This window comes from Terrapene carolina, unplaced genomic scaffold (genome assembly GCF_002925995.2).
Source record: "Terrapene carolina triunguis isolate 2854851 unplaced genomic scaffold, T_m_triunguis-2.0 Scaffold132, whole genome shotgun sequence".
In the NCBI taxonomy this organism is placed as follows: Eukaryota; Metazoa; Chordata; order Testudines; family Emydidae; genus Terrapene; species Terrapene triunguis.
Window position 1 is genome coordinate 14,632,348 of NW_020664483.1, and position 16,121 is coordinate 14,648,468.

At 40.8% G+C, this 16,121-nt stretch overlaps 1 protein-coding gene across 1 annotated transcript in view; it reads right to left on the reverse strand.

Moving 5' to 3' along the window:
- The window catches only part of SERTAD2 (SERTA domain containing 2), a 102,244-nt gene extending 86,684 nt beyond the window's left edge, over positions 1–15,560 (reverse strand). The window contains exon 1 of the mRNA XM_026653169.2: positions 15,231–15,560. The gene's annotated coding sequence lies outside the window, so the exon portion shown is untranslated. The remainder of the gene's footprint in view (positions 1–15,230) is intronic.
- Between the last annotated feature and the right edge of the window lie 561 nt (positions 15,561–16,121).

Here is a 16,121-nt window from a genome sequence, read left to right on the forward strand (position 1 = left end):
CCCCAAAGATCCTGGCTCCCCATCCTGTTATCTCTCTTCTCACTGTTACTATAAAGTACTATTTCCAGTAAAAACAAAAAACCCACAATATTTGTGCTTACGTGTTAAATAGGATGAGTGGGGAAGCAAATGAATTGAACTGAGGGGGAGCTACTAAACTTCTGCCTTGTAGGAGTATGGTTTGAACTCCACTGTAGTGCAGTCCTTCGCAAACATCTACCTAAAAGCAATATATAGCAAATATTGACTTTTTAAATGGAAAATTGCTAGCAGATGTCACTTATCAAATGTTGACTTTCAACAGCAACTACTGCATCTTTGTCAGTTGTTCAATAAAGGTATCACATTAGATACTTTGCTGACTTTTGCCTCAAGGACCAGGCTGCATGCACGGCCATACATATCATGTACAAAAACCATGCATAAGTATCACACCACCAAGTACCAATAGGAGGAAGAATCTACTGCAGACATGTGGCTCAGACACGGCTGGGAGTTTCAGCATCCCTCCCCACACTGAATTCACTCATTGCAACCTAACTGCATGTGAAAAATCTCTGCTTAGGAATTCTAGCTCTTACAATTAAGCTTATGGACAAAATGTCCTTCTCTCCCCTTTAATGAAATTACTATTTATTTCAAAATTATGATGAGTACTTATTTCATTATGGTATCCCGTGACAACTCATCGTTCACTGAACTTCACTTTATGATACATGAGAAACTGCAGCACGAGCTTAGACAGTTCTATTTAAACTAGCCCCTGCAGTTGAAACAAATCATTCCAACAGCAGTATTGAATTATGGAAAGGACCACTCAAAATCTGAAGACATTATATTCTTCAGTATTCACAGAGCTTAATATCGTCAAACAGAAATTACTCAAGCTGATGTATCTCATTATTACGGAGAGAAAGTTCCTCCCAAAAGGAGAAAAATGTAATAGAGAATAAGAGACTGTCGGGGCCAGCATACTGAGAGATGAGAGCCTTACAGCCACAGGTGAGAGCAGAGATCAGTTCCTGTCCCTTTCTCCAAGCCAGCAAGACTAGGAGTGCTACAGAGGAAATACACTTTGTACCTCCTGTTTAAAATAGGAAAGTCCCTCCTCTCATTCGACAGTGCTCCTTCCGGCACCAATGAGCCAAGAACATTGCCCGAGCCCTCTTGGCTAAAAGGATGGTAGCTGTGATACAGAGTTTTAAAGTTGGAAGGAATGTAAAAATGCAGGGAGATAACATGTACTCCATAAAAGACTCCCCTGGCCTTTTCCCTCCCATGCCACTGGGAACAATGTCATACAAGACAAAAGGCCTGATCAGGAGATATGTGGAACACCTGTAACACCTCTCAGGATCAGGCTCTGCATTTTGTAAGTACTAGTGGGACAAGTTTGGGACTTAAATTGGTCAAACTGGGGCTGGTGAGCGGCTAGGAGCCCGATCTGATATGCATGGGAGCCCTCTAGAAAATGAAAAGCTCTACCATTGGCCTAAGCAGCTCTCCAACAGCTTCAGATGATTTCAGAGGCAATATATTAAAAATATAAAAGGAGATTAGGCCTTTCAGTGTCAGAGTGGAAATACCCCAATTCTGTCTCAAGCTGGTAGATGCTGGGCATGCGGTATAAGAGAAATATGCCATCTGCAGTATATGTAATACTTCTTGGTGCGTCTGGGGCCCCTATACGTTGTACGCTGACCTTTCACATAGGAAACAACAGCGTGGAATCCGTGTAAAATGAAGTATGTGTCGCAGTCAAGCATTGCAAGCCACATGCACAACATGAGGGACGTAGGATTGCCATCACTGGTCTCCTATATTCCCAGCCTACCAGAGCACACAGCTGCCTGGAGTTAGCCTTAAAGAAAACCAGTTTGCACTTTATACCTCATGCTTATCGCTGCCCCACCACTAACCAGAGTCAAGCCACTGAACTAATTTCCAACTCTGGTTGGTATTATTTCCTTTCCTTCTGTTAATATATATCAGGAAATAGGTATAATGGCCATGCCTCATACATAATTAAGAAAGATGGCAGTGGTACTGTGTAATATATATAGCATCCCCCACACCTGAGATAAGTCAGTCAGTATCATGTGTAAGCCATTAAAATGGAAGAGAGATGAAAGTAGCAGCTTGTGATAGAGTACAGGAAAAGTCCTCCATTATGAAGACTTAGATACTCAGCATTAACACCCATGTGTATTTTGCTGTGGGACCACCACGTCAAGTGGCTTTCATCTACATACCTACAAGAACTCTGTGCCCAAACTACATGCTGTTGTTACAGAAGAGCTTCAGGGAGAGAAAGATACTGTTTAGAATTTCCCCTCATTTTCTATCTAAGGCCCTCGTATGGGCTCTCATCATCCTAGCATCTAAGTGCCTCGCAATATTGAGTGCATTTATCTTCACAACTCTCTGAGATAGAGAAGCACTATCATCTCTATATTACAGATGGGGAACTGAGGCAGAGAGAGACTAAGTGACTTGCCAAGGACCACACAGGAAGTCTGTGGCGGAGCAGGAATTGAACTCGTCTCCCGCACAGCTCAGGCTAGCACTCTAACCACTGGGCCATCCTTCCATTACATGCTTACAAGTCATCTTTGCTTGGTCCGTGAACACCTTTTGTTCCCTCTGTGCCTAAAAGACAAGAGGATGATTTGGCTGCACATACTGTTACCCACACATCTGTCTCCTTATCGGTATTAACAGCTTAGAAATAATATGAGAAAACCAAAAATACAACCATAGGGCATACGTACTAAGACACGTGAACAAAACCTCTCCCTAGGACATAATTTTGTGTGTTATGTAAAGAGAAACACTAACAAAATATCTCCACTTATTACGTGATCATGCACTGTATATACAAGCCTGCATGGGGAGGTGGAGCCACTAACAGGGTAACGATCTAAGCTGCTTTTTAGTAAGTGGCTCAAGAAATATCTTGTGATTAAAGAAGAGGACTGATAATCAGAAGGTCTTGCTTCTACTACTTCTTCTGACACAGATTTCCGGGGGAGGGGAGGAATATCTGTGCTTCAGTTTCCTCATCTGTACAATAGGGATAAAACTCTCTTTTTACCTGACAGGGTGCTTGCGAGTTTAAGTTAGCTGGACCAGATCCTCAGCCCCGTCAAACAGCTGAAGCAGAGCAAACATAGTCAATGCTGACTTAAGTGGCCAAGTGAGGATCCCTCTTGTGTAGCAGAATCCTCTAGGAGCAGGGATACAGGATAGCCAGCACTAAACTACCCGCCTCACAGCCTCCAGCCCAGGGGCAGGCTGAGGTCAGCCACAGGCAGCGAGGGCCCATTCCTGTCTGAGAAGCCTTCAGATACGACAGCGACTTGTCAGTAGAATTTACATGAAGATTTTTTTCTTCCAAGAACTTTCATACCCCTCTATGCTGAAAAGGACAAGACCAAGGCCTCATTAACATCCCAACTGTGAGAACACCACAAATGCAAGCAAAGGATTGATAAGCAAACAGCCCATGCGGTATTTGCAACCAACATCCCCTTACGATATATTGAGCTTCCACAGGTTAAACAAGCTGAACTGTTTCGACCAGGCTGTTCTCCATCAGAGCCTGCAGTCTGACATCAATGGGTCTTGTGCTCCTGAGTCACTTAGGTGCCTAAGACTGAGCTAAGAAGCCCAACTGTAGGTTGTTTTTGAACATTTTGATCTGTGTGCATAAAAAAGTTTTACATTGTCAATATGTTAAAGTTATTGTGAATAACTTTTCACGGTTTACACAGAAGCAAATTTTTTTTTTAAGTGACAGATTTTATGCCACTAGGAGAAATTTGCTTAACAAAAACCCAATTTTAGCCCTTTGAAATCAATGGGAACATTCATGTGGGTGAAGCTACGTACCTGCTTGTGTGTTCACAGGATGACGCCTCAGTTTTCAATATTTTGATTTTTGCTTACAGCAATTTTGTAAAATTCAAATACGATACCCACTGAGTAGTGGCACTTAAATTATAATCCGACATTGTAATAGCGTAAATTTTCAAATTAGTTTTCATGAAGCCTCAACCTGATTTAAGTCAATTACTAAAAAAAAAAAAAAAAAAAAAAAAAAAAAAAAAAAAACCACCCAAATGATTTAAGTCAATGATCAAAATCACCTTTAATTAATCACTCCATCTTGTTGTGCTCAGGGCATTCAGTGCTATTATGGTATTACTTTATTATGCGAAGAATGCTGAGGGTTAGAAATTATCTGAAGTCCTCCACCACACAATGGCACTGCCAATTACCTACCCTACTTCTCATCTCCCCACCCATCCCAGGATGTTCCCACTGCTCCTCTGCAAATTCAGCTCCCGTAGTTCTCACCCCTTCCGTCGTACTGTCAAATAAAGAAAAAACGGTTTATTACCGTTGCTCCCAGGCCATGTTCTTTGGCCACCAATGAGGCCACACGCAACCACACTGTTTGTGTGTCCCCAGGACTGGCTCTGCACACAGATGTCTTATGAATGAGCACATTGCACGAGCATTATGTTTCCAGTGGCAAGAAGGATGGGAAAATTGCCAACCACTTGCTGTAACCTTTTTGTAATGCCACTTACTGGCTAATTTGAGGACACATGTTAGATACCTTCTTAGAAAAAGCTCTGCATTTCATCCTTCCAAATGGAGGAAGAATGAGAGAGAAAGAGAGAGAGAGACACACACACACAAGTAATGATAGAATTATGGCTGAAGAGTTTTTATTCTAAATTATTCTAAGAACATACATAAGAATGGCCATACTGGGTGAGACCAAAGGTCCATCTGGCCCAGTATCCTGTCTTCTGACAGTGGTCAGGTGCCCCAGAGTGAATGAACAGAACAGATGATCAAATGATCCATCCCATCGCCCATTCCCAGCTTCTGGCAAACAGAGGCTAGGGACACCATCCCTGCCCATCCTGGCTAATAGCCATTGATGGATCTGTCCTCCATGAACTTATCTAGTTCTTTTTTGAATCCAGTTATAGTCTTGGCCTTCACAACATCCTCTGGCAAGGAGTTCCACAGGTTGACTGTATGTTATGTGAAAAAATACTTCCGTTTGTTTTAAACTGAATTATTGATTATTTGTACTACCCTAGCACCCAGAGGCCTGTGAGCACTGCTTGAAACATAAACAAACAAGACAGCCCTGGCCCCAGTGTGCTTACAGTCCAAGTCCCTGGTTTCAGGTACTTACAACTTTCAGAGAAGTTACTCTTTGCACCGAAGTTTGTCATGGTTGTTCTCAACCCAAAGGTAATGGGAACTCAACATGGTATGCACTCAGTCAATGTTTTTTACTCCTGTTAGAAAGCTTAGGAAATTAGATGAAAAAGAAATAAAAATAAAAAAATCCCTACACAAACTCAACATTATATAGTTGAGAGTTTAAATGAAAAAGAGCCAGAAAATTCAAGCGTACAATAGCTGCTAACATAATAAATCCAACCACACTGCAACTTGTATGTACATTGTAACTTAACTCTCCTTTTTGAATCCTGCCATTGGCTTCTCATCCGATTATACCAAACTCAAATTTAAGCTTCTGGTCACCACTCTCAAAGGTCTGTCTCTCCCTTCTTATCCTTCCTGTCAAACACTGCCTTGCCTCCCCCTCCCCATTCCCAACCTCGTTCACTCATTTTGTCAGATTTTCACAAAATCTGTGCCACACACCTCCTTTCATGCAGCCCCCTACACACATGGTTTGACCTCCCTAAGGTCACCTGTAAGGCACCTAACCCTGCCCGCATTTACATCTCTCTTAAAAGGCCCAGCTCTCGCACGCTGCCTATAGTAAATCTTGTTGATTTGTATATAAATTGCCTATTGTTATTTTCCTTCCCTTGATCTATAGCTTTAGAGTGTGAGCTTCTTGGAGCGGGAACTGTCACCAAGTGCCTGGCATGCAGTGGGCACTATTGCACATAAATAATAGCACAAACACACACAAGTATATATATTAAGATAACTAAATACTGGTCTCATCTTTGACCCAAAAAATTAGTACAGTAGTAGCTCCTGGAAGTGATGGTGGGGAACCTGCACCCTTTGCTCATCCAACAACTGTGAAAGTGTTCAGATTTGCCTTCCCCCAGACATGTTACCTATCTCTGAAATGATCCACTGCCCCCTTTTCATTATAATAATTTCTAATCAGTTTTGTGGCATGGCAAAAATCCAGCATAACCATTAAAAACACACACATAGAAACCACACACACATACACACACACAAATCTAGCCTCTTCATTTAAAATAAATAACTCATGTATGTAATGCAGATACACAATCTGGTGGGATCCGGGCCAGATGAATAGCCCCTCGGCTCTCCAGCACTTACCTGATGCTGATTTTTCATAAGGGGTGCTACTATCTCACTCCCCTTTTCCTCTGGAAAGAGGAAATTTCACTGTCCTCTCAAAGAAGTCAAGGAAAGGGGAGCAGCAGGGAAACCTTCATTCCTCTCCCTTGGAGGCAGAAGGATGTCATTGCAGGGCCAGAGGGAGCCCTTGGGAGCTTTCTCTGTCCCATCCCTGCTCCTCCTATGAGCTTGGGAAAGCAGTAGGAGATCTTCCCAGCTTCTCCACTTCAGAACATGAGTCCAATTGGTGCATGGGGAGGGAAAAAAAAGACTATCAGAGGAGAAAAGCATCAGAGCTACTGGTTAGAGTTCTTACTCTCCATGTGATCTGGAACACAGTACTCGCTACAGACCCCCCTTACCAGAACCTGAAGGAACCTGTTTGCCTGAGTAAGAGCAGTAAGGATTTATACTACATTCATAAATGGGGCCGATAGTGCTTGCTTCCTACTCTTACTTTCAGGCAAAAGCAGGACCCTCGGAGGCCAGGATTCTCAGGCAAAGCCAAGGAGAGTCCTGCACCCGGAAAAAGAGAGGGAAGGAGAAATCAACAAGCACTTAAAGAAGATGGCTGTGTGAGCTTGAATTGCAGGTGATGAGAGAACGTGGGTGCGTGCAGGTGAATCACCCAACATGCGTGTATGCCCTGGACAAAGGGGGTATGTTGACCATAATGGGCATAAATCATCAATATACACAGGAATATTAACGAGGGAGTGTGCAAAAAAGGACAAATGCTCTGAAAACTAACTTTTGAATTTTCTGCACTGTGGACTTAAATCCCTAGCAGGATCATTTTGTGTGGGTAACCACTTATTCTTGGACAACTATGATGCCGCCCCCTACAGAATAATAAAATGTATGAAGTAACAAAGTTTAATCCATATGTTACCGTCCAAGAAATCCAATATTTGCCCTGAGCAAGAAGGCAGTTCATCTAATTTTTAATTAACTACTGGAGATTGTGATTTAGGAGAGTGGATTTTCTAAGTTAGGGATGCCACATGTGCCATTATGTCAAGCCCCTCAATCTAAAAGTCTGAAAGATAAGAAGCACTTTTTCCTAGAAACAAACTAAAATATTGGAGAGTGAGGAAAATTTTAAATTTAAAAGTTTAAGCAAACATAATTTTCTCAGTTTCAAAGTTAAAAAAAATTGCACTTGGGAAAGAGGAAAGGGGACTACTGCTACTTTATGTTTTTTCTGCCATTGCAAGCCAATTTCCAATCTGCTTTCAGTACTGATTTAACAGTCTATACATCAGCTTCCTGCTTTTACCCTCCAGAGTCATCATAGCAAGATGACCCTGGTTATCAGTAGCCTTAGATACGTCAAGTCTATTTAGAAACTATACTTTCAAATAGGTTACTCATCATGGTGAAAAGCACTGCTTACCTTTCAAATTTTCAGACTACTGGGCCCAGCAAAATAGCTGATGTAGTCCTTTAAGAACTAATAGGAGATGTGTCTTTTATCTCTATAGTATTCCTGAGTTGGATTTGTGCAGCATGTAAATTACAACACAAATGCACCAAATATTGCCTTTTCCCTGTCTACATTCATTTTTTAAAATATATATTTTGGTGCCTAACCTGAACGTACATGTATTCTTCTAGTATGTGAAGCCAGTGGGCCTAATTGTGATTTCACATACTCCTGTATAAGTCAGGAGACATTTCACTGAAATCAGTGATGCTTCACCAGTGTAAATGGTATCAGAAGAGAAATGTTTATGGCTACAGAACAGTCTCAAAATGTCACTCCAACTCAGAGTGTATTTAAGATGGAAAAGAGCAAATGGATGAGGAACACAAAAAATAGAAAGCAGAAAGAGGTGAAAAGATGTGAGGTGGGTGGTCTACTGGACAGGGTACTGGGGTGGGGTTCTGGACCCATCTTCTATTCCTGGCTATCCTCCTCACCTGCTTTGTGCCACCTTGGGCAAGTCATTACACCTCACTCTGCCTCGGTTTCCCCTCCCACCCTTTGTTTAGCTTGTCTGTTCAAATTGTAGGCTCTTTGGAGCAGGGACAGCTACTATGCTTTTGTATAGTGCCTAGCAAAACGTGATCCCAATCCTGACTTCAGCACCTAAGTGCTAATGTAACTCAATAATTGATAATACTAATAATGGTACTGAGGTAAAAGGAGAAAGAAGGAGGAAAGAAACAAAAGGGATCAAGAGGAGAGAGAGAAGAGGAAATGGAAGAGATACGAGACAGAAGAAGAGAAGTAGAAGGAGGAGGAGTAAACACAGGGGTAAATATGCATATCTTCTATTTTATTTCAAGAAAAATCCAATACATATTCCTTACCACTGTTAGTGCTTTATTTTCCCCAAAGTTTAACAAACTAAAAACTTCCCCAAAGTTTCTAGTATATATAGGAAAATGCAATAAATTCAAATTTTAATTTTGACAAGGAAAATTCCAAGTTCACAAGAAATTTGATGTCAGAATTAATGCTCTTTAACCTCACTGTTAATGGCCGAATGGTTTACAAGACAGAAACAATGGTGTAATTACAATTTCCTCTCCACTTAGAAGCTTCACATTTTATGTGACTTTATGAAAAGTAACATCTTCGTTATTTCTTGAGATTCTGGCTTTATGTTATTGACTCTAAAAAAAGTTTGTTCTGGCTCAAGTTAGGATTTCTTTATCCCTGTTTTTCACTTCTATGTTCTTACAACTATCCTTGAACTGATTCCCACAGCAGTGCCAAAGAAAAGTAGTGAAGGCCACAGGGTCATAATAAGTTTCCTTAACTACAGGCAATATTTTGGAGAATCAGGAACCTATTTGTAAAACGTGCTAACTCTGACTCCCGTGGTCTTTTGGGAACACAACCTGACCAGAAGACAAAATACAGCTTCTCAAATGCAGATGAACACTAAAAGCCCCACTCTGACCCTCACTGGCTCTGTTTAATAATAGATTAACAACAAACAATAAAATGCTGAAGATTACAAACATTTTCTCAGTTTTACCATAGAAAGGATTTTGGCTGGGGTGGAGAAAAGGGGAACCCTGCTGATTTTGTGTGTTTCAATGCAGTGAACAATGCAGGTCCATAGGAACCACCAGAACAGACTGGGGTGTGGCTCACTCCAATCTGCATTCCCTCTGAAATGTCAACATGAACCATATTATTAATTTTCCAAGTTGGTGACCTTTACTGTTGCATGCATCATGAATCTGGCATTTTGAACAGTTTCTGTTCATAAAAAACAAGCTTTGTAAGCCCCCAACATACCAAAACTCAGTACTTGCACTCCTCACATGTGTCATGAAGTAGGTTCTTCATAAAGCTGCGGACTTGGACTTTGTTATATATGAATTCTAGGGGAGTTAAGAATTACCGTATAGATCACTAAGGCAGGCAAGTTTCCTCACAAGAAAAGATTCAGAGTACCTTATCTTGCTTGAATAAATGTTTTGGAGTATCTGGTTAAGGGTCATAACACTCTGGAGATTTTAAACAAGTTATCTTATTTTAATCAAGTAATTTTCATTTCAGTTGCAAAACACAAAGTCCCAACATTAAGGGTTAACAGCTCCCATTTCATCTCATACAGATCACCAATACTTAATGTTTCATACATGCTACAGAGGAAGGCTGTCAATTTGTTACTTCTTTGTCCCCAGGTACTTAATGTGATTGATGGTCTAGTTACTTGTTTTGCTAATCCGAGAACAGGTGGACCTTTGAGGCAAGGAGAGGCTAACCCACTTTACAGATTCTACAGAGATCAATACCAACTCTCTCCACCCCACCCTCTAAAATAGTTAAGGTCACAATTTCTCTTTCAAATTTACTTTGGGTACATCACATCCTGGTATACTGGAACTTTCCATACACCTGAGTCACTTCAAAGCATGAGCATGAGTATGGAACCATGAGCTGGAAGTGAAGGAATATACAGCATTAAGACAATAGGAACCAATGTCATGCCAGCATGTCATCTGAAAAATAAGTGACCTTCTCTTTTGATTCTGCTGACAGACCCACTGAAATCACTTACAGGCCAGCATGTTGTGATTTCTGGAAGGCAATCTAATAAATAAAGATTTAAAAAAACAAAAGCAAAAAATATGTATCATCTTTACATGTATTGTCTAAACTGAAGAGAATGCCTTTCTAAATCAACTATTTAGCAAGCCAATGTGAAATGCTACCAAGAAATAGCATCTTTTTCTTTTAACATGGATCTACAATTAGAAGAAAAATCAGCATTTTATTGATTTTCATAAAATCACTTCCACAGCTTAACAGACTCACTACATTGCTAAATGGTAATTTTCTAATACTATGGAATCTTCCCATTTAATTATATAACATCCACTTGTTAGAGCCCAAGGTACTGTTTTTAACATTCCAGAGAACTACTGTGACGGTCTTGCACAAAAGACAAATATCGAATACAAACTGAAAACAAATTATTGCTTATTTGGTACGGAAAGTCAGAGGAAAACTGGGAATCGTTTTCTAATGTCTTACAGTAGGTTTATACACCAACACTTTAGAATGTTGACAGTGTAAAAGAATTCCAATTTAAATTCTCCCTCCGCCATGGTATTTCTCCTGTAAGTATATTATGAATATAAAAACAGAACACAAATATCCCTGCAATTATGATTTCTATTGAGACTCTAACATGAATCACTTTCAGCTCTCAAGTATTTCATAGGGGCAATTCAAAGTCAGATTTAAAGATTTCTATTAATTTCACTATAATCAATCTGAAGGAATTAATTCAAATATAATTACTGTACTTCCTCTATATAAAACATTATTAGACTTTAATCATTTTTTCTACGAGCACTTCTGTTTAGAAAAGTTAGGGTGTAAAACTAATATCACCCTTCAAGTTGATGTGGAGGTTTTTAGAGACAACAAAGCAAAAATTAAAAACAAAAAAAAAAAAACAAAAAAAGAAGAATTAAGCAAAAAGTTGCCTGTTCCATCAGCTTGTTTTGCCAAAGCTAGCATTTTACTACCTGCCAAATTCTGTTTTCCTTAAGCAGGCAAAAAATTCTCACATACTTAAATGGAAACTTTATTCAAATAAGGACTGCAGATTTTACTCAATAATCCTGTCTATCTTGAAAGAAGATGGTGAAACTCTAAAGTCTATATACTCTTTACACAGCCACTATACTTACTGTCCATTTTGTATCCTTGTTTACTGTGCCTCATTATTTCAGATCAAATTGTGTGACTAAGCAGTGCTGTCAAATAAAAATTTCACAAAATGTTTGAGCTAAAAGTGTAGGGTGACCAGATGTCCCGACTATATAGGGACAGTCCCGATTTTTGGGTCTTTTTCTTATATAGGCTCCTATTACCCCCCTACCCCATCCCGATTTTTCACACTTGCAGTCTGGTCACCCTATAAAAGTGGTATTTGCTTTTGTTTCCCATGCAGATACTATTTTGTAATTAAGAGCTGTAGTTCCTCCAGCATCCTGAAATGTATGCATTCTTGTTTAACAAACAGACAAGATGACAGTATCAGTACAGAGTGGGAGAACCTCTAAAAACAATCTAGTTTGCATAATTAATGTTAATTACAATAATATCGCAATCAGTGACACAAAAGCGTAGCAATGAATACAGTCATAAAAGGAAGTGAAAACATGAAACAAACATGAAATAATTGTCTTTCATCCTGAGCGTGTCCAATACAAGTTTCAGGAAATTTATAAAAAAGTACATGTAATGCATCAAGGCACGACACAACACCACTTCACTTGACAGGTTTTCTTCTTAACAGTCTGTTTAACACAGGTCTTTCTACTAAGACAGAAGTCAGTCAGAGGAGTAGTGTTGTGAACACTTCCTATAACATCAAATACTCTAACAAAGACTATCGAAATGCTTCTGTGCCCATTGAAATCAACAATAAAATTCTTCATGTCATATTGTAAAAAAACACCTCTAACACTGCATTATCAACTTGCCTCCCACAAGACCTTCCATTTTCAAAATTCTCTCCAGCACAGAATTTCATTACAAGATACTGAATTTCACAACAATCTTTTTCTACCTTCCACAGCATCAAGAGAAACACCCAGAATACTTACTTGCTTGCTTATTTCATTTGTAGCATAGGGATCATATTAAACAGTTATTTCTGGTGTAATCATTTAATAGAATAACTTCAGGCTTAGTTCTCAGAAAATTTTGCCATGACCCCAAGAAATATATCAGTAATCCAGTATATTCTTATTTCAAGGAAAAAAATAAATATTAAGGGCCTGATCCTGTCACCCTTACTCACACTGATTGGTACTTTAGCATGTGAGTAGTCACACCGGGATCAAAGGGACTACTCATGTAGTAAAATATCATTCAGTGTGAGTAACAGTAGCAGAACTGCCTCGGATGAGAGTTGGAATCACAGTTTGTCATGTAAGTATTTGGAGGCTTTTTGAAAACATTGGATTCTAATCTCTTCCCATACAGATGTAAATGAAGAGTAACTCCATTAAAATTATTGGAGGTGCACTAGTATAAAAACTGGTTCCAGAGAGGTGAAACAGGCCTATGTATAGGGCCCCACCAAATTCACAGCCATGAAAAACACATCACGGACCGTGAAATCTGGGCTCCCACCATGAAATCTGGTCTGTTGTGTGCTTTTACCCTATACTACACAGATTACATGGGGGAGACCAGCGTTTCTCAAATTGAGTGTCCTGACCCAAAAGGGAGTTGTGGGGGAGGGGGAGGTCACAAGGTTATTTTAGGGAGGTCGCAGTATTGCCACCCTTACTTCTGCGCTGCCTTCAGAGCTGGGCAGCTGGAGAGCGGCAGCTGTTGGCCAGGTGCCCAGCTCTGAAGGCAACACCCCGCCAGCAGCAGCGCAGAAGTAAAGGTGGCAATACCATACCATCCATCCTTACTTCTGCGCTGCTGCTGGCAGCGGCGTTGCCTTCAGAGCTGGGCTCCTGGCCAGCAGCCGCTGCTCTTCAGCTGTTCAGCTCTGAAGGCAGCGCCACTGCCAGCAGCAGCACAGAAGTAAGGATAGCTGTACCACAACCCCCCTTACAATAACCTTGTGACCACCCCACAACTCCTTTTTGGGTCAGGACCCCTACAATTACAATACTGTGAAACTTCAGATTTAAATAGCTGAAACCATGAAATTTATGATTTTAAAAATCCTATGGCCATGAAATTGACCAAAATGGGCCATGAATTTGGTAGGGCCCTACCTATGGAATATTGACTCAACAGACCATATCTAAAAGGGCCCTATGAGAGCAACTGTAACAGATATTTTAAAAAGATTTACACACATTGGGCAAATTCATGCTTGCTGTAAGTACACGGGGTCTGACAGTGTTATGCAAGCAATGATTTTGGCTCATAACTGATATGTACAATAAAAAAAATTAACAAAAAGTAGTTACCAAGCTCTGAATTTAGTATCTCAGCCATCTAAGTTTTTTCCTTTTTCAATGTCATGGATGACAACATATGAATTTCTCACCTGTCCAATTTTATTGTCTCTGGACAATCACTGAAATCGCTGGGTTTCATTTCAGTAGTCACTGACTAATGAAATCATAGCTATCTTGATTTCTTCTCATTTACAAATATATATATTTTAAAGGAGTGTTGAACTTGGTGTACAAGATCTTAGTCTGGCATTGATTTTAACAAAGTTTAGCGGAAATTTCTAGTGACTGTTTTTAGCCACGAGATAGAGACAAAATTGGAGTGTTGTAATAAAAGAGCGTAAACATCCAAACACCACAATTCAAAACTGCTTTATTTACCTGATTTGAATGTGGCAAGTTATTAGTCTGCTATTTAAAATATTTTATACATAGGTAAAGTACTGAGGCTTAGAAAGTATCTTCTGGAGATACACTGTAACTACTTGTTGGGGTTGGGACTTAGTTTTTCATTTTAGCAACTTTGGATATTATGGTTATACAAAACACAAATTAATGCTCCAGTCTCATTTTTTAATTATATATTTAAACGATCAATACAAACAAACTCCAGGTCAAACTATTTTACACTAATATTTTGAATCTGAGTTTAGTCCACCAAAAGGACATTCAAACGGAAAGCTAAAAATCCAATTGGATACACTCATTTCCCTGTGATTCAGTCATAAGGCTCATACATTCCATATGTGTTGAAATATCTAGACAGATCAGAGTGTGGTAAGGATGCAGTGGTAGAACAAATGAATTTCCTTGTTTGTTGTGGGTTCAAACACCTTACAACTACTTACTAGTTTCGTTTTAATAAAAAGGACATACACACAACACAAAATTTCAAAGAGTTGAACTGCAGTATGATTTGGACAGTGAGCTATCTACTGCTCCATCAAAATACATTTCAATATGAATTACTTTCAAAAGTTAGTATATATATCTCAAAAAAGATTTTATTTCAAAACAATGAATGTATCTATAGCCATTTCATGTGGATTTGTACTGATCACAGGTACTTTATAAAAATAAAAAAAAAATAAAAATCTAGACAGACAAGAGGGGAGTAAGGGGGAGGGAGTAAAATAAGAGAAGGAGAGAGAAAAAAGTATCATCTTTGATCCATGTCAGGGTTAACTTTAAATAAATCAATTCAACTTTTAAACAGTTTGCAACAGATAAGTGACCCCTTCAGCAAGTAGCAGTAGTAAAGGATAACGATCATGTTACCCTCTCTCCCACCCCCATTTTCTTTTTAATTCTAGATCTTTATTGAATAAGCAAACAGCACATGCCAAGGCAGACCCCAAACCCCATATAAGACTTTTTTCCCATTAAAAGAGGGTACCACTCAAAAATGTTAAGTCAGAAAGGCCATGTCTTGTACTCACCCTTTCCAGAAGAACTCAACAAATCTAGGCTCCAAGACAAGGGGGAAGGGAGGAATAAAATAAAGAAGGGAAAAGGAAGAGAGGAAGAAGAACAACCAAGGAATAGGACAGGGAGACAGACTGTAATAAATAGGAGCCCAGGTGCTGGAGTGGCTTTGCTCTATCCCATCACTTTGCAGCAGCCCCGGGCAGGAGGAGACTAGCTGGGGGGGAAGTTGGTGCTGCAGCTGGCGGGGAGGATGTGACACTGTAACAAGTCCAGCCAGCCAGCCATGTATCAGAGGGGGAAGCAGCGGCAGCCCATGCACAGGGGCTGGGGCAGCGCAGGGAGCAGCAGAGGCAGCACCGCCTGCCCGCACACGGCATTTAATGGGATTGATGGGTTGTGCAGTGACTCACAGACTTTAGTTAGTCACAGGAGGGGGAAGAGCCCCGCCTACACTGCTCCAGGGAGCCTATGGCCAGGCCAGCCAGGCTGAGTAGCAGGGCTGCCAGCGAGTGCCCTGGCAGCTCTCACCCAAGGCGGGGGGGCCCTTCGCCCAATGAGTCTTCTGAGGACACTGCTGCGAAGGGAAGGGGGAGGAGGGGAGCCCTGTGGGGACCGAGCCTCTCCTGGTCTGGCAGCCTGGCCAATCCGCTGCGGGTCTCAATTTGATGGGCATGGCACAGCCGGCCAATCAGAGGTAAGGGGGAGGCAGAGGAGGCGGCATCGTCCCCCTCCTCCCTCTAAATTGGTCACGCAAAGACAGGGGAGGCTGGGAGCCTGACTAGGAGGGAGAGATTGGGGAGGGGCGGGCTGCACGGGGACGGGGGGCTGTGAAGGCTGCTGCAGGCGCAGGGGGAGGGGGAGGGGAGCCCTGTCCTGGAGGAGCCTGCAGCACGCGTGGGGGG